This window comes from Amblyomma maculatum, unplaced genomic scaffold (assembly GCF_055883805.1).
Source record: "Amblyomma maculatum isolate TAMU_Amacu unplaced genomic scaffold, ASM5588380v1 scaffold_13, whole genome shotgun sequence".
Taxonomy (NCBI): Eukaryota; Metazoa; Arthropoda; class Arachnida; order Ixodida; family Ixodidae; genus Amblyomma; species Amblyomma maculatum.
The window spans coordinates 3,541,256-3,560,457 of NW_028146738.1; the positions used below are offsets into that span (position 1 = coordinate 3,541,256).

The 19,202-nt window shown below is 46.1% G+C and overlaps 1 long non-coding RNA gene across 1 annotated transcript; it reads left to right on the forward strand.

The window, feature by feature from the left end:
• Positions 1-585: 585 nt before the first annotated feature.
• LOC146172112 (uncharacterized) lies at positions 586-1,438 on the forward strand. Its single transcript, XR_014702459.1, has 2 exons — positions 586-848; positions 1,296-1,438. It is a non-coding gene; the product is annotated as an uncharacterized LOC146172112 (long non-coding RNA).
• The last annotated feature ends 17,764 nt before the right edge of the window (positions 1,439-19,202 follow it).

Genomic DNA, 19,202 nt, shown 5'->3' on the forward strand with positions numbered 1-19,202 from the left:
TATTGGTTTCATAGGTTTATCGGTGGGTTGTATAAGAAAAGTATCAGACCAGTGCAGAAGCCCATACATCTTATAGGCTGATACATGCTTGTCTTGTAGACTACTACATATTGGTTCAAGTGTCTGATACATCAGTATGCGTTTGTTTATGGGTCTTGCATGCAGGATCAGTACGTTGGAGATTTTAGGTCTTTGTCATTGTTTCCTTTTCCTTCTCGGACACATCCCCAAAACTCACGCATTCATCCCGTTTATTGAGTGTTGCCGTAACGTACAATATTAGCCGCAATAACAATTGAGAACGCTGCGCGCGGTCTCAACAAACTACGTACGGTTGGAGCCGCAAGACGCGCGACGCTGTTGCTACTGGATCACTGAATGGAGATGGGAAAGCACGCGGATATAGCACGGTTCTGTCGGGGCCCAGCTCAGTCACAATCACCTACATGTGCAGAGCAGGACGGCGAAATGGATTGAGAGGCGCGCGTCCAAGCAACTGCAACGCTGCAACCGCCGCCGAAGCGAGAGGAGTCGACATCGAGCACGCGACGAGTACGGCTCGAGCTGCCGCCGCGGTAGCGCGATGCCGGCGGCGCTTCGCAGCGGAGAGGTAGGTTTCCTTTCTCTCACTCCCACTCCCGCGCAAGCGTTCCCGTGCTGGCCTCTCTCATCCTCCTTTCCACCTCTCCTCTGGGCGCGCATGCGCAGCTCCGTAGAGGCATTGGCGCTGGCGCGATCGCTGATCGGGCGGCAGTTCGGTCGGTGCCCTGTGTTTATAAGTTTTCGCCGATTTTCGGGGTGCTTCTCGAGGATATCAACGTTCCAGCGCACGTTCAGCCTTTGATCAGGTGCGTGTGCATCACTTGCAACTTCGGGCTGACGTTTATACTTTGTCAGTGTATGATGTGGCTTTGCGTTGCAGAATGCCGTTGCCTGCACGCCAACAAAGGAATTTGAATCGCGCGGTGTGATATAACGCAGCGTCGAGTTTTAAAGTTGTCGGCACGATTTCTTGAAAGCATCGATGAAACTTTTTAGCGTTAATCTGTTTTCGAATATCGTGCGCACTGTGTTTAAGTGGCAGAACCTGTGGTGAGGCGCAAGGCGGAATGTTGGTTCAGCAGCTACCTCGGCGTTCAGTAATGGCGGCGCCTCTCCTAACTGCCTCCGCATGAATACGCGCGCAATCGCGGTTGCCGGTATATGTGTGGACCGATTTTTTGAAGTCATGGTGGTGTCGCGTTCTTGAAATCGCTTATTTTTCAAGCTGTAACGCAATATTTTATTTCTTTCAGGTGCCTTAGCATTCGAGAGACTACATCATCGGGCCGAAATCCGCAATCTTGGAATCGAGGGCTACCTGGATGCAGTCAATGTTTGGATTATGTGCCAGTATGCGTTGCCGCTGTCATTGTGGATTAAAATGTGTATACATGCACCTGTTGCGTAACTCATCCCTAGAAAATGGAACATAGCTGCCCTCTCCTTTCAGGTGTCCGGAGAGGTAAAACACCCGCAGCTACTCGATGAGACCAATATTCCATAGGGCCTACAAAACCAATAGGAAGCCTACTGGTTTTGTAGGTCTATCAGATTATTGACAGCTATGGGTGTACTAGCATTACAGACCTATCAGTTTATCAGATGCCATAGGACCGATAATACCATAGCCTATACGACCAGTAAACAATTGACCTATAAAACCAATACTCCAGTAGACCTGTAAAACCAGTCGGCTAGGATACCCATAAGACCAATACTCTGGCAGACATATAAAACCAATATCAATAATCTGATAGGCTATTAGTTTTCTATCGGATTTTTTTGCTAGGGTATACACAGGTCCTTACCGTGTACTACGCCCAGTGACCGACGTGACCTATGAGATTTCACCGCTCCACCCAAAGTCACCGACTGCTACACCCACTTCCGAAATCGTACACGTCGCCCGCCTAAAGCCATATTACTCCCCCTCCACATCGCACGCCTAATACGCACTGGGACGTTGCCTTTTGCCGAGGGGGGGTAGTGTTACCTGGAAACGCGGTACCAAAGTGATGTGCTCACTGACGAAGACGACGACGACAAAGCGTTGAGAAAGAGGACGACGCTCACAGAGTGGACACTGCACGGCTACTGAAGTCTCAGCGTCGAGTTCAGCCCATCGCAGTGCTGTTACATTAAGTGCATCCCCGTAACAATATTAAATATGTGGGAGCCATTTACTACGCTACATACCAGGCTTTGCCCGCTCTATCAAGCATACTGAACCTGTGCTTTTTCGATCCTGTAAGCACAGTTTTTATATGGACAGAACCAATGCAACCATAATAGAGTTGAACATTGAGCTAGTTGGTCACACATTTCTTACAAGAAGGCAGCCGAGCAGGTAACAACACAAAACATAAGAAGCACACACAAACACAAAGACAATGCTGCACTGACTACTACACTGACCAGAACCCGCATATCTTCTCCCTTCACTTCAACGGCACCAAACAGAGCTAAAGGGATGTGTATGTGGGTAAACAACCAGGACTTCAACTCTGGATGCAAAACTTCGCACCGGACTAGGTACTCCAAGTGTATTCAGGGGATTGCTTATCAGATTCCCTTGCAGCGTGGAAAGAAGTATATTGGACAGACAGGAAGATGTATCAATGACAGGATTAGAGAACATGCTATGGCAATGGTGGACAAGTCTGGCACTAATCTCGCAGTACACTGTAAAGACTGCATTGTTTGTAGAGACCAAAAATGTCCAGCTGACCTTCACAATGTTCAGGTTATGAAAAGGATGAAGGATAAGTTAGCAAGAGAAATTTATGAAGCATATGCAATCAGTGACTCGGGAGACCAATGTGTCAGTATGCCTTCAGTGGTATTGTTGAAGAAGGAATTAGAATTTCTGCGCAAACCGGCAGGATGCTAAAGAAAAGAAAGAAGTTGGCTGCAGACGTGAAGTGAAGGGAGAAGGTGGGCGTGTTTGGGACAATATAGTTGTCAGTGCAGTGTTGTCCTCGTGTTTGTGCGTACTTCTTATGTTTTGTGCTGTTACCTGCTCTGCTGCCTTCTTTCAAGAGCAATGCAACCAGTATAGTTTGAGTTGCCAAACTTCAGTGTTTCTCTGGCTCAGTAGAGGCTGCAAAGTGGCAGCCTCTAGAATTGATCTGTGAAGCTTACGTTATTACAAGGGCACTTCAAAACATACCTCCACAGTTGAAATCGTTAATACTTCAGCACAGAAACCTAGCCCTACTTTGGCATTGTGAAGTGGCATCCATGTGGGAAAGAGTGCTCTTTAAAAAATAGGATGTGCGACATGTTGCAATAGAAACAGTATGAAGGAAATGACTGCACCTTTATATTTTTACCCTGTTGGAGTGGTGAACTGGTTAGAGCACTCAACTACTGTGCCCAAGGATGCGGGATCACATCCCGGCCTGGGCGGCCGCTTTTCGATCGAGGCAAAAAGCTAGGTGCCCAAGGGCTGTGCAACGTCAGTGCACGTTGAACAACCCCACGTGGTCACAATTTGCGAAGTCCTTCACTACAGCGTCTCTCATAGACTGAGCTGCTTTGGGACGTTACACCCCACAAACCTAACCAAACCAAACCTTAGATTTTCAACAAGGATTGTGGACCATCTGCAAATTGTTTTAGAAGTCAAAATAAGACAAAATCTTGTACAACTTGCACAGTAGTGAAACAAGGAAGATACCAGTGCCATTGAAACATTTGGACATGACATCACAGAAACTTGTAATGCCAAGTTTCCAATATGCAAGGATTAGGGCACAGAACAATCCTCATGCCAACAATTTCTAGTAAGATTCCTTGTATCTAGTTTCTTGTGATAACTACTACTTTGTAGTGCAACATGGAGCGAAACTGAGCATGAGTGGTGATGTCATTCACTCTACTACATTACTTATTTTCCTGAGTACATTTCACAACTGTGTTGCCTCCAAATGTTGGAAACCTGAGTATTTGTGTTTGCATTATGCTGGTACTTAGGAGCGCTTTCGAGTAATGTGCAAGTCAGTGCGGCACCCTGCAGGTGTTCTTCTGCTGTGAACTGAACAGCATTTCTTTTTTATCCAACGACCCATACACCTACATCAGTATGATTGATCAGCAGAGCTGCACTCTGGTGGCATTTGCAGAGTGGTACTGCAGGCTATATGCCAGCACAAAAGGCATTCCACAGATTTGACGAAGTGCAAGGCTGTTCATGCTTATATGAATGCTCAAGATGATAAGCTTCAGACAGCACTGCACTATCAGACAAATGCAGCACCCTTTCTTTCCTACATTTCGCTCCACAACCCCATGGTGCAATCAAATGCAATGGAATGGATGGTAAAGTACTGCCACCAAAGTGCCCTCAGTCTCCTGCAATGAGAGAGCATGTGTCATTCATGGTTTCATAGCATGAACAGCAGCAAACCACATCACATACTACTGCCATGGCATGCAATAATTAATGGCTACATAAATTGCGTGCATTGAGAACCGCGGTCTCTGCTTATTCTTACTATCTGTAGCAAAACATTGGCAGTGTTGCAGAAGCAAGCAACTATAAAACCGACAACGTTCTCATGCGTATTAGAAAAACCGGCAATCGATACAAGTGTCGCGACCTTGAACTTTATCTACCCGTCCTTAGTTGTGAGCATACACAAAGCGACCGAATGAGTCGGCACATGACCACTGTTTCTGCAGCACTGAAGCTGTTCATTAATCGAAGTGTCTAAAGGTACGTCCGACGTATCCATTCGATTCTCGTAAAGATACGGCGGACGTCGATATACAGGCTCATGGCTATATGCACGTCGAACGCGGCCACATTCCGCTTGCTACGCGTGAATGAATCTTATCCTCTATGATATCAGCTAGCCGCGACTCTCGATGAATTGATACGAAGACGTTCTAACATAGATCACGGTCTTCACTTAGGGTTGTGTACGGCAAGCATCGCTGTCACGCACATAGCTGCAGGCGATGCTACGTGCTGCACCAGCTCCACCAGCTGGCATCGAGATACGCACATTCACGAGCAGCTTTCGCTTCGCACTAAACTATTACCTCGATCTGCCCGTAATGTAAGCGAGCTACTCCTAGCATTTACGCTGTCTTAGGTCCTGCATCGACCTCCGAAGATCTAGCGCCGGTACAACACACACACCTCGCCGTGCAGAACATTCGGCAGTCCAAAGTATGTATGTGAAATGGCATTATGCTCGTTCCTCACATGCAGACCGAGGAAACCGGATGTTTCTAGCTAAATTCTTCGTTTAAATTCTACCTCAGAGCCATGGCACAAGACATGCCGAATCTACTAGAGGCCTGCGCTACTGCGGCGAGCTGTACATCGACTCGTCGAGGCGAAGACCTACTGCACCGCACCGCAAGAGTGCACAACCAGAAAGCCGGAAGCGCGATGATCCGAATTCTCTGTGAGCAGCAATGTTATTTGGTATTTAGGGGAAGACTAGACTAAAGTGCTTAGCCTGCATCTTTTTCTTGTCGTTGAATTTTGCGTACATGTAGTTTAAAACCCCGCATGCTCGAGGTTAGCGTGACCCGACTGAACGGCCGCGCAGCTTTGAAACGATCGGGATCGATATGCATGCATCGCCGGACTTAGGTACGCGGTAGAAAATGTGCGCTGCACATTTCGTTGCAGAAGCTGAATCTTGGAATTTTGCAGAGTGTGCCATGCAAGTGATCGTTGCTACAACTACGCATCCATGTTCCAACGGCTGGCCTACACCGAGGCGCATAAATGTTCAACCGTGGATCGACGTATCAATGATCGAAGAGAGGACAGATTTTCACAATATTGGGCGCGAAATCGATAGCTACCAGTGCTCAGTGTTAGAGAAATTCTGCCTTGATCATGCGCAATTCAGTGTTTCAGGTGTGGTCAGTAGCTATAAGTTTGAACAGTTCGCCTGTCAAGTCAGCGGCGCCAGCGATGGACCGGCGGAGCGATTTTCCACGCTACACCGCTGTCTTGCTAGAAAGCCTACCTAGGCGGCGTTTGACATTCAGCTGTTTTTTGTGGGTCCCGTAATTGAAAGCAACGCATTCAGAAACGCGTTAAATGTACAAAAATGTATTCTCTTCAACAGTTTCACTACAGGCTGTCTAAGCAGGCGGACGTTGATAAAACATTTGAGCACTCCAGTCTTTAGAAATCTGTAGAATCGCCTTCAGTTTGTTAAATTATTGGAATAGGTCACTTTCCGATCGCTTGTCTCATATAACATAGCTAACCAAGGTATACCTTACAGCATTGTGTTGATTTTTATGGTGCATAAGCGACTAATGCTGCCATGCACCAAGAACAAGGTTTAATGTATTTATTTTGTGTGTAATTACTAAAATGTTCTTTAGGATGTAGCTTGTTTAGGAACATTTTAGGAAACCAAAAATGCAGGAAATTTGCACGTCTCTCCTAGGATCATGCTGGGATGGAAAGGGATCTGTTGCAAAATTGTACAAAATGTTTCCTCTTATTTTGTCGACTCTGGCGCACGTGTAAGATATGGTTTATTGTTAGTTCATCTCCACACTCCTTGCATATTGGTTTGTCCTCTTTCATAAGTATATGAAGCTGTGTGTGAGGTGTGGGTATGTGTTTTGTGAAGATGACCTAAAATGGCCTCCATGTTGAGTTTCTGATTACTGCATGATTTCCATACCTTAATGACAGGTTTGACAAGTATAGTTTGTAGTTTATTTCAATGTTTCAAAAATCCTGCCATTTCACTCTCACTTTTCCTTGTACAAGCTTCTTGGTATCTTCATGCAGCATGTTCACCCTCTGTAATTTAGCATTGCATCAAGGTAACCTGGTTATTTCTTTTCATCACCTTTCAAGACAACTGTCCCGATTTCATAAAGTGTAGGGTTTCTGACGACAGGAACTCCTTGGAAGTCATAGAAATAAATGAGATCCACAATCATGAGCTATCTAGGGTATGCATATACATGTCATCGCTCAGTGGAATGGTGTCAGTACGCTGTTAGAACAGGTCTTGTGGTAACAACAACCATTGTCTGAGGTGGTCCTTTAATGGGCATTGAAATGCTATGTAACTACAGGTACTGATAGAACTCTTGATCATGTTATATGATGCGATCCTTGCATGCATATAGGTATACATTTCAGACTCTGCAGTGCACCACTTTCGAGAAATTATTGAATTATTTCAATTCGGCCATGCAATTTATCCTAAGCCTTGTAAGGGCCTTACAAAGGTGGAGGAACGCACACTCCTCCGCCTTTACACCAAAACGCTGCTGTGCCCGGCAGTTTTAAAACACTTTGATCCTGCCTGTACAGGAAAGTGCCTGCACTGTGCGGAGAAGTCTTCGGACATCTTCCATATGGTGTGGGCATGTCAGTTAACCCCGAACCTCACCCCCAAACCCAACCCCACCCGGGAGGACTGGGAGGCAGCCCTGCTCGGCTGCTCCGATCTGGCAAGCCAGATCGGAGCAATGTCAGTGCATGTTTACCGAGCCCGAGCCGCAGCGGTCGCCAATGGGCTCCTGTAATGAGGAGGCCACCTAGTGTTTGCGTGAGGTTGCTTCAGGCTACCTCAAGCTTCCTCCGAATAAAGGTTTTACACACACACACACACACACACACACACACACACACACACACACACACACACACACACACACACACACACACACACACACACACACACACACACACACACACACACACACACACACACACACACACACACGCACGCACGCACGCACGCACGCACGCACGCACGCACGCACGCGCACACACACACACACACACACACACACACACACACACACACACACACACACACACACACACACACACACACACACACACACACACACACACACACACACACACACACACACACACACACACACACACACACACACACACACACACACACACACACACACTTGACCATTTGCCACCAGTTTGTGTGAAAATGTATTTTTCATGCATGTTAACCAGTATTTAACAGATGACTCCTGTGCACAAGCCAAAAGTGCCACGAGCCAAATGTCACGAGGCCACACTACATGGCAGGAGCTGTTAAGTCAAGCTTACAAAGTTATATTTGAAATATGTTCTGGGACGTTTCAGCTCCAATTAAGAAAGGTTGAGGCTTACAGAGGTCTATGCCAGGTTGTCTATCACCTAACAGGGCAGCCTACGACCGTATGCTAATGAGTATATCTGAGATAACAGAGACATGAATTAAGGAATTAGTAATTATGTTTGTAGCAAAGGGCATGTAAATTAACGGGAATCCACAGTGGGATCTGCAGACAAGAACCATTAACGCTGGCACACCATACCCCTACAGTTGGAGATTTGGAGTCTCCCTAATTTTTTTTCTGCTCAAAGCTTGTCATTTCCTTCGTTCTTCCAGATGAGGAAGATGTGAAAATGATAGCATCGAAAATTCCAGAGACCATAGTTAACAAGGATACTGATCCCAACAGCGTAAAAAGGAACTTCAGAAAAGATGGGTGACTAGTAATGCTGGCAACAGTTGAAGCTAAGTGGAAAGGCATGAAATTGAAATGCAACATATGCAGAGATATGTTGCGAGACGACCAGTCTGTGGTGTGCGACATCTGTCTCCGTTAGTTTCATCAAGTGATTGGCCAAAGCAGATGGGGCTTGTGGTTTTGTGATAAGTGCAGTGTAGTAGCATAGATGCAACCTTGCCCCTTAATAATTGGAGTGGAGTAAGTGCATTGTTTTGTTTTTGTAAGATGTTCATGGTTTCCATGCAAACATTATGAGAAATTTGTTCCTAGAGAATGTTTGCTGAAATGTGAATATAATGTGCAATAAAACTAGTGTTTTCTTGCTATTTACTTTTCCTTGTATACATTAGTTCTGTGAAGAAAACCACCGGCTAGAAGGAAATGTAATGGCATGCATTTTGATACTTGGCCCCGTTGTGCTGGCTCAGTAGTGTTTGGCTGCTGAACTGAAAGATGCAGATTTGGTTCCAGCCACAGCAGGGGCATTTCAATAGAGGCGAAACAATAGGCCGTCATGCACCGTGCGGTGTCAGTGCATGTAAAAGAACCCCAGGTGGTCGAAATTATGCCAGAGCCCTCAACTATTGTGTTCCTCATAGCCGTAGTTATTTTGGGATGCCAAACCAGATATATATCGCATCATACTTTGAGTAAGATGCTATTCATGGTCAGTTAATCATACACTAAATGGTCAATTTTTTTCTGCATGGTACAGCAGCTGTTGTACAATTTTACTTTAGCCTTCATGAAGAATATAACACTGGCTCCACATGGCCTTCTGTTGACCCTTGATATGCGTCACAATCACACACCCGAGTATGTATTTGTCTAAGGGCACCTATGCATGCAAGGAAGGGACCGTTACTTTCCATTTGTCAGAACTGAAATGCACGATCCACATCATTTCTGTAATTCAACTGCCTGCTATTTGAACTGTCCAGCATTGATGCAAGTTTTAAAGAAATGCAATTAGCAAATTAATCCAAGCAGGAAACCATGCTAAGAACTGCTTCGGTTTCATCTTTAACAACTGTTTGAGAACTAAAATTAGCCAAATGTTGCAAAACATAGATGAGAGGTTACAAAATCTAAAAAACAATGCAGCCTACCTGTGGCATGCAGGGTTTCACATCCTAAAGTGACATATGTAGCTATGAAAAATACCGTAGTGGAGAGCTCAAGACTAATTTGACTGCCCGGGCTTTGTACTTTGCATTGACATCTTGCAGGAAACAGAAGCATTTGCATTTCACCTGCACCAAAGTGCGACTGCCATCACTGGCATTAAACATCACGACCTTGGGGCAAGTAGCCGAACGTGCCACTAAGATGTCGCAGCGTCTACATACATGCTATACACGTCAACCTTTCTAGCATTAAAGCTGTCACATGCATGGCAGATATTCATGTTCAGCTTTGGACTGACAAGTTTAAAGTGTACTATTTGTTTTTGTCTAGCATGAAAAACAAAGGAAACTAAGGAAAAACGAAAAAAAAAATGAGCATATGTTGAAAAAGCACTAGCATATTCGTTCCTTTATTAATGATAAAGTGGCCTTCAACAATAGTACAAAGCCTGAACATTTAGGAAGGTGCTGTGCCAGGCAGCTATTTTACAGAAATCTGAACCATTTCACTTGTAGTAATGCGCATCCCGGCGGTGTGGGCTGGGCACTTATTTTTCGGTCCACTCAAAACATGCGAAAACTGCATCATGTGCATTCCCATTTTCCAGTTTTGAGCTCTGTAGTGCAGGCTAACAAATTGTCGATGACTTATTTTCGTCTGATTGTTGCACAGCGCGTGTAAATAAATTACCACTGCACCTAATAAACACTGACATGCACGTGCAACATCGCCGATCATAAACGGACACACTGATGTCCGTCCGGACATCGGCGCACTCATCACAGCACTCTTCGTAGTCTCACACAGCACTCTAGTAGGACGTAATCCGTACATCACAGCATCTCACGGTAAGCACAAACCACACCTCCAACAAACACGAATGACGCGATGCTTGGGCTAGAGACACGCCGGCGGCACCCAGCTTTTTTAGCGACTACGTAGAACTTGCAGCACCAAACCTCAATGCGAGCAGAAAGCGATGCATTACGTGACGCATCTCATCACAGATAGAAGTGAGGAAACTTTGAAGAATCAAAATTACATAACGACCGTCGTAGACGTTAATCCACATGATAACGAGGACCAAATGAGCGGGCCGTCAACACTGCGATTACATGCGCTCTGGTCGTGCTTGCCACCCTGCCGCGGTCCAACTCACGTAAACCTATCATCATGCCATCACGTAGTATATCACCCATTCTAGGCACTATTCTTGCCACTGTACTATTCTTTGTAATTTTACATTTCACGCATGCAGTATGTAGTACATACTTCTTGCACCTCGCACGTAAGTACACCTCATACCAACTTCGATTTGGCTACATATGGCTACCATGTTGTTGCCAAGGGATCTAAAAACGTTGGTTGTTGCTACAACCACATCTGGGGATCTCGGATCCGTCCGGCTTTCCCGACGGATCCCAAGGCCCATATCGGAGAAAAATGCGTTGGGTCCGTCGGAAGAACCCTACCGATCGGGTCCGTCCGCCGTACCTCTGAAAAATATTTCCCGGATCCGTCCGTCGTATCCCGAAGAAAAACGCACCGGATCCGTCGGACGTACCTTTAAGACCATCGATCGGGTCCGTCCGACGTACCTTTAGCCACAGCCTTTATTAATATGCCTTGATAGCCCAATCAGCGCGAGCAGAATTGTTGCGCTGCCCCTGGCCAGCAGCTATTGATAATACATAAAATACAAAGGTAAAGCAGGAAGTTTGTTTACGATGCAGCACAAAACAGTTTAATTAAATATGCACAATTTTGACTAACTCATGGGAGTCTGCCCTCTCGATGGCGGCATAAGGGAAGCAAACTGTTTCTTACGATGCTACTAATTAAAATCGAAGTACGTAGTGGAAAAACGAGCTGTAGGCGCATCGAAAGCAATGTTTGTTGCAGGAATTATCGGAAGCTTCTGACGTACACTATAGTGGTCATTCCCGCACAAAATTTATGTTGTCAAAGGGAAAACTCGCATTTCTCAAATCTCTAGCAACGTTTTTGTGACTGCTTCTCACATTACGAGGCTCCCTGAAGGTTGCAAGCATGCTGTTTGTGATGCGCGCATCGTTGCTGGCACGCCGACGCCAAGTGAGCCCCATCCTCCAGCCGAGGCAACTGATTCACGACCGTGAACAATGCCGTGAGCACGACAGCAGAACACTGCAGCAACGGCGAACATGCGTGACGCCATATGCATTTCGGAGCGTATCTGTTGCCACGGCAACCAGCGACAACCGAGAACGAAGGAACGACGTAATTTGACGTCTTGGCGATGATGATGATCGTGTCTGCTCTGATCTGGGCTGGAAACGGAATGCCGCACCCCGGTGTAGGATGCTGTGAAATTTGTGTCACCCAACATAGGCGATCTGCTGTCCGGCTGCCTTCAAAACCCGCTAACGAATAACGAAGGAAAAACCAACGTTTACAGCATATATCTTGCGTCTTGCAGTGGTGGTGACTGTTTCTTGCTTGTCGCTTTGTTGCCGTGATCTTTACGTCATACGCATTGTTCCAAGAACGGTTACCTCAGCCACGCCTCAGCGTGTTGCGCGCGAAAGGTGCTGCGCTACGTGTACACGTTTGCGCATTCCATCTACGTGTCACAACGAAGACGACGGCAGTTGTGGAAATAGTGGCGGCTAATGGGTGGATCACTTCATGGATCACTGCCTTGTCATGGCGGAGGGGCTTGCGAAACTCGATGAAGTCGTGAGCTCTGCTGTGTAGGGCCACCCAAGATAGACAGGTCACGGCAGAGAATTCTGACAAAATGTGATTCACTGGAGAAGGTAATGGCAACCCACTCCAGTATTTCCTGCCAAGAAAACCCTATAGCCAGTCACAATACCATTAATGATATGGCGCCGGAAGATGAGCACCCAGGTTGGAAGGCGTCCCACATGTTACTGGGGATGAACAAAGGGCGATTCCTAGTAGCTCCAGGACGAATGAAGCGGCTGGGCTAAAGCCAAAGGGACGCTCAGATGTGGATGTGTCGGGAAGCGACCGGAAAGTCCGATGTTGCAAGGAGATATATCACATAGCAACATGGAATGTAAGATCTATGACGCAAGGTAAACTGGATGTCGTCAAGCGAGAAATGGACAGATTGAACATTGATATCTTGGGTATCAGCGAGCCCTAGCAAAAAAGACCAATAGGGTGCGTTATTGGTTTTATAAGAATCGGTATTGGTTCTGTAGGGATTCTATGTGTTTTATCTGCATTTCTATGAGACTTATTCAGAAACTCATAAATCTTATAGACTGGTACATATTTGTCCTATAGGCAATAGTATTGGTTTCATAGGTTTATCGGTGGGTTGTATAAGAAAAGTATCAGACCAGTGCAGAAGCCCATACATCTTATAGGCTGATACATGCTTGTCTTGTAGACTACTACATATTGGTTCATGTGTCTGATACATCAGTATGCGTTTGTTTATGGGTCTTGCATGCAGGATCAGTACGTTGGAGATTTTAGGTCTTTGTCATTGTTTCCTTTTCCTTCTCGGACACATCCCCAAAACTCACGCATTCATCCCGTTTATTGAGTGTTGCCGTAACGTACAATATTAGCCGCAATAACAATTGAGAACGCTGCGCGCGGTCTCAACAAACTACGTACGGTTGGAGCCGCAAGACGCGCGACGCTGTTGCTACTGGATCACTGAATGGAGATGGGAAAGCACGCGGATATAGCACGGTTCTGTCGGGGCCCAGCTCAGTCACAATCACCTACATGTGCAGAGCAGGACGGCGAAATGGATTGAGAGGCGCGCGTCCAAGCAACTGCAACGCTGCAACCGCCGCCGAAGCGAGAGGAGTCGACATCGAGCACGCGACGAGTACTGCTCGAGCTGCCGACGCGGTAGGCGGTAGCGCGATGCCGGCGGCGCTTCGCAGCGGAGAGGTAGGTTTCCTTTCTCTCACTCCCACTCCCGCGCAAGCGTTTCCGTGCTGGCCTCTCTCATCCTCCTTTCCACCTCTCCTCTGGGCGCGCATGCGCAGCTCCGTAGAGGCATTGGTGCTGGCGCGATCGCTGATCGGGCGGCAGTTCGGTCGGTGCCCTGTGTTTACAAGTTTTCGCCGATTTTCGGGGTGCTTCTCGAGGATATCAACGTTCCAGCGCACGTTCAGCTTTTGATCAGGTGCGTGTGCATCACTTGCAACTTCGGGCTGACGTTTATACTTTGTCACTGTATGATGAGGCTTTGCGTTGCAGAATGCCGTTGCCTGCACGCCAACAAAGGAATTTGAATCGCGCGGTGTGATATAACGCAGCGTCGAGTTTTAAAGTTGTCGGCACGATTTCTTGAAAGTATCGATGAAACTTTTTAGCGTTAATCTGTTTTCGAATATCGTGCGCACTGTGTTTAAGTGGCAGAACCTGTGGTGAGGCGCAAGGCGGAATGTTGGTTCAGCAGCTACCTCGGCGTTCAGTAATGGCGGCGCCTCTCCTAACTGCCTCCGCATGAATACGCGCGCAATCGCGGTTGCCGGTATATGTGTGGACCGATTTTTTGAAGTCATGGTGGTGTCGCGTTCTTGAAATAGCTTATTTTTCAAGCTGTAACGCAATTTTTTATTTCTTTCAGGTGCCTTAGCATTCGAGAGACTACATCATCGGGTCGAAATCCGCAATCTTGGAATCGAGGGCTACCTGGATGCCGTCAATGTTTGGATTATGTGCCAGTATGCGTTGCCGCTGTCATTGTGGATTAAAATGTGTATACATGCACCTGCTGCGTAACTCATCCCTAGAAAATGGAACATAGCTGCCCTCTCCTTTCAGGTGTCCGGAGAGGTAAAACACCCGCAGCTACTCGATGAGACCAATATTCCACAGGGCCTACAAAACCAATAGGAAGCCTACTGGTTTTGTAGGTCTATCAGATTATTGACAGCTATGGGTGTACTAGCATTACAGACCTATCAGTTTATCAGATGCCATAGGACCGATAAAACCATAGCCTATACGACAAGTAAGCAATTGACCTATAAAACCAATACTCCAGTAGACCTGTAAAACCAATCGGCTAGGATACCCATAAGACCAATACTCTGGCAGACCTATAAAACCAATATCAATAATCTGATAGGCTATTAGTTTTCTATCGGACTTTTTTTGCTAGGGAGCTCAAGTGGACCGGAATGGGAGAATTTAACTCCGGCGACCATTATGTCTTTTTTTGTGGGCACGAATCCAAGAGAAGGAATGGGGTCGCTCTCATAGTAAACAGAAGAATAGGCAAAGCAGTGCTAGGGTACAACCCCAAAAACGACCGAATGATTTCACTTCGAATCCAAGGTCAGCCTTTCAACATAACAGTTATCCAAGTCCATGCACCGACCACTGCTGCTGAAGAAGCTGACGTTGAGAGATTTTATGCGGACCTACAATGCCTTTTAGACCGCACCCCATCATCAGACGTCGTTTTTTTCATAGGAGACTGGAATGCTAAGGTCATTTGGGTCTTGGCGACCCAAATGAAGCTGGGCAGAGGCTAGTAGAGTTTTGTCAAGAAAATAACCTGACCATAGCGAATACTCATTTTCAACAGCACAAGGGGCGCCTGTACACATGGACTTCACCGGGCGGTCTGTACAGGAATCAGATCGATTATATTCTTTGCCGGCAGAGATAGAGAAGCGCTATACAAGCAGTAAAAACAAGGCCTGGGGCCGATTGTGGCACCGATCATCAGCTTCTTGTTGCCAAAATTAAGCTTCGATTGAGAAAAACGCAGAAAACTAGAAGGCCTTTCACGTATGATCTGGATCAAATTCCATTAGAATATGCTGTGGAAGTGAGGAATCGATTTTAAGAATTAGATCTAGAAGACAGAGAGCCCAAAGAGATGTGGACTGATTTTCGTGATATAATACAAGAAGTAGCTACTAAGGTAGTTCCAAAGAAAAAGAAATGCAAGAAAGCAAACTGGTTATCTGAAGAGGCTTTGCAAATAGCTGAGGAAAGGAGGATGGCAAAAGTTATGGGGGAAGGAGAAAGATACAAGGTTCTCAATGCGGATTTTCAGAAAATAGCAAGGAGAGATAAGAATGCCTTCCTGAAAATACAGTGCCAAGCAGTTGAGGACAACAGCCAATTAAGGAACACTGGAGCTCTGTATAAGACAATCAAAGATATCAAAGGAAGCTTCTGTGCTAAGCTGGGCGTGATAAAGGACAAACAAGGCAAGGACCCCACTGAAGCCTCAGAGATAAAGAAGAGGTGGCAGGAATACACAGAAGAACTGTACAAGAAGGACCCGAATGTGCAAACGCAACATAAGACGGTTGTGATTACTGATCTCGAGCCGGGCATCCTGAAGAGTGAAGTTGAATGGGCCTTAGCCAGCCTTGCTAAGAACAAAGCTAGCGGAATTGATGGCATTCCAGCTGAGTTGCTTCAAAACCTCAACCATGACGCTGTTAACATTCTGCATACATTATGTCAGAAGATTTGGACAACCCTGCAGTGGCCACAGGATTGGAGGAGGTCAGTTTATATCCCCATTCCAAAGAAAGGCAGTGCCAAAGATTGTTCCAACTACCGCACGATCGCGCTTATTTCGCATGCTAGCAAGGTGATGTTGAAAATCCTCCAAGGTAGGCTGCAGCAGTATGTGGATCGGGAGCTTCCGGACTTGCAAGCTGGGTTTCGCAAGGGCAGAGGAACTAGAGACCAAATTGCTAACCTTCGCTGGATCATGGAAAAAGCAAGAGAGTTCCAGAAACCTTCTGCTTTATTGATTATGCGAAGGCGTTTGACTGCGTAGATCACAGCAGATTGTGGCAATCTCTCCAAGAGATGGGAGTTCCAATTCACCTCATCTGTCTCCTCAGGAACCTGTATGAAGGGCAAGAGGCCACAGTCAGAACTGGGCATGGTCTTACTGATTGGTTTCCGATCGAGAAAGGAGTGAGGCAAGGCTGCATACTGTCGCCCTGCCTATTTAACCTATATGCAGAGTGCATCATGAGGAAGGCCGGTCTGGACGAGTCTTCAGCTGGAGTGAAGATTGCTGGAAAACGTATCAACAACCTTAGATATGCGGATGATACCACTTTAATGGCAGAAAGTGAAGTGGAACTCAAGAGACTTCTGATCCGCGTACAAGAAGAGAGTGAGAAGTTTCGGCTTAAACTGAACATTAAAAAGACAAAGATCATGGCGTCTCGCCCTATCAGGTCCTGGAGCATCAAGGGACAAGAAGTAGAAGCTGTGACAGATTTTCTGTTCTTGGGCTCCAAGATTACCTCGGAAGGAGACTGCAGCCATGAAATTAGGAGACGCCTGCTTCTGGGAAACAGAGCAATGGTTAGCCTTGACCGCCTAGTAAAGAGCAGAGACATTAGTCTGATAACCAAAATCCGTATAACTCGTGCTATGGTCTTTCCAGTTGTGATGTATGGATGCGAAAGTTGGACTGTGAAAAAGGCTGACCGCCGAAGAATTGACGCGTTTGAATTGTGGTGCTGGCGAAGACTCTTGAGAGTTCCTTGGACTGCCAGAAGATCAAATCAGTCGATATTGTCGACCATAAACCCTGACTGCTCATTGGAGGGTCAAATTTTAAAGTTAAAGCTCAGCTACTTTGGTCATCTGATGAGAAGAGAGGAGTCGCTGGAGAAAGATTTGATGTTGGGAAAGGTTGATGGTCGCCGGAGAAGGGGTAGGCAGCGAACGCGTTGGTTAGATGGCATCCTCGAGGCGCTGCAGATGAAGTTATGTGATGTTAGGAAGATAGGGAGATACCGGAAAGCGTGGCATGGTCCATAGGGTCACGAAGAGTCGGACACGACTGAACTGAAACTGAAACTGAATGGGTGGACTCGAAAGGTAAGGCGAGAGAGATTTGCTTCCCGCACGCTGCGTGCTGTAATGAATTCGTTGTTGCGTAAGTTGTCTTGCTGCATACGGTCTAGCGTTGTTTTTTTTTCCTGATGACCACCTACATTCCCGCACACCATCGCGTTCGCATGCTGGCGCTATGTCGAGTACGTCTCGTGGCTGCCGATAGTCGGTCGAAGCACCCGGCCCAGTTCGCGCTTATGCAGCACAGGTCACTTTACTGTTGATGGCTATGTTCATTCATGTGGTACGGTTTTCAGCCATGAATATCTTTCTACAACATGATGCTGTTGTGGACACTTCGAAGATTTGCTGAATGCGTGATCAGACTTGTGTGGCCCGATCACGTGCATCTTCATGACTGTCGTCTGCTGTTCTGTCAAACTGCAGTGGTGGTTAGCTTAGGTCTAATTCCATTGCATAAACTGGCGGGCATTTGTTCTTTCTTAGAGGCACGTGCCAGTTTGGAATGATAAGTTTTGGGGTTAAAAGTGTAATCCGTTCAATGTTCCAAATTATTCTTCGGGTATGTGCGGCTCGCCCGCATGTTTCAAGTCATCCATTTCGTCGAAAAGCTGTTGCGGTGAGTCGCAGTGACTGAAAAATGCTATTGCATATGCAAAACTGTTCAAGCTGGCTTTGCATTGCTATAGACGCAAACATGTTTGCATTGCAAGAATAAAAAAAAGTATTGTCCGAACGTGAGCCTGACACTTTTGTATCCATCTCACTGTGTGCAAATCAACAACACACAACACATTCTGATAACACATGCATTCTGGGATGCCATGCACCCTTGCATCGTTTAATATTTGATGCTTCTGAATTGCATATTATTGCCTAGTGCTCTTTTCATATCTGCATGTAGTAGACGGATAAACGAGTGTTCTCCTGGTTTGCTGCTCTACTTAATTTCTTGCATGTAGTGTTGTGTGCACTGGTGGAGAGAAATTTTGCTTCACAGAAAGACAATGTGAATTCCCTTTAAGAACCTTTGTACAGGAAGGGGGTGGGGGGGGGGGCAAATAAGTCTTCTGCCTGAATGCACTTAGAAGCCCAATGCTTTTTTTAAGTGCAGAAATGAAGTTTAGAGCATGGTTGGAGAATTAAAATGTTTTGTAACATTAGTGCAATAACAACTGTGTCAAGGCAACCTGACATAAATAAAGCACAGGAGCAGTAGTTCTGAAGCATAAACTTGGAATTTTTTTATTTTTTTTTCACATTTGTGCCTTCTTGAGTCAAGGAGGTGAATCAAAGAGTGGCTACAAAAATAGATATCGAAAACCAGCAGAGGGGCCATTAAGGCACAGATGCTCTGTCGAGACCTGTTGTCAAGCCTTCTTTGGCAAGGATGCAACAAGAATGGTAGCTGTGGTTCATTTATTCAGGAAGCAAGACCTACATCTGATGAAGGCCGACAAGGAGGGAAGATTTGTTGTGCTCGCACTCATCCTGTACCCAGTCATGTGTGTGTTTTTTTGCACAACTACCGTGTCTGAAGTCAACCTCGCTGTATATACGAATGCCACATACGGGCATCTCAAGAAAAGTGTTGAAGTCGCAGGGACTGGAGCTAAACACCTTATCAGTTTCTTTGTTTTCAAAATCCAGACAGTTGAGATGTGAAAATAGGC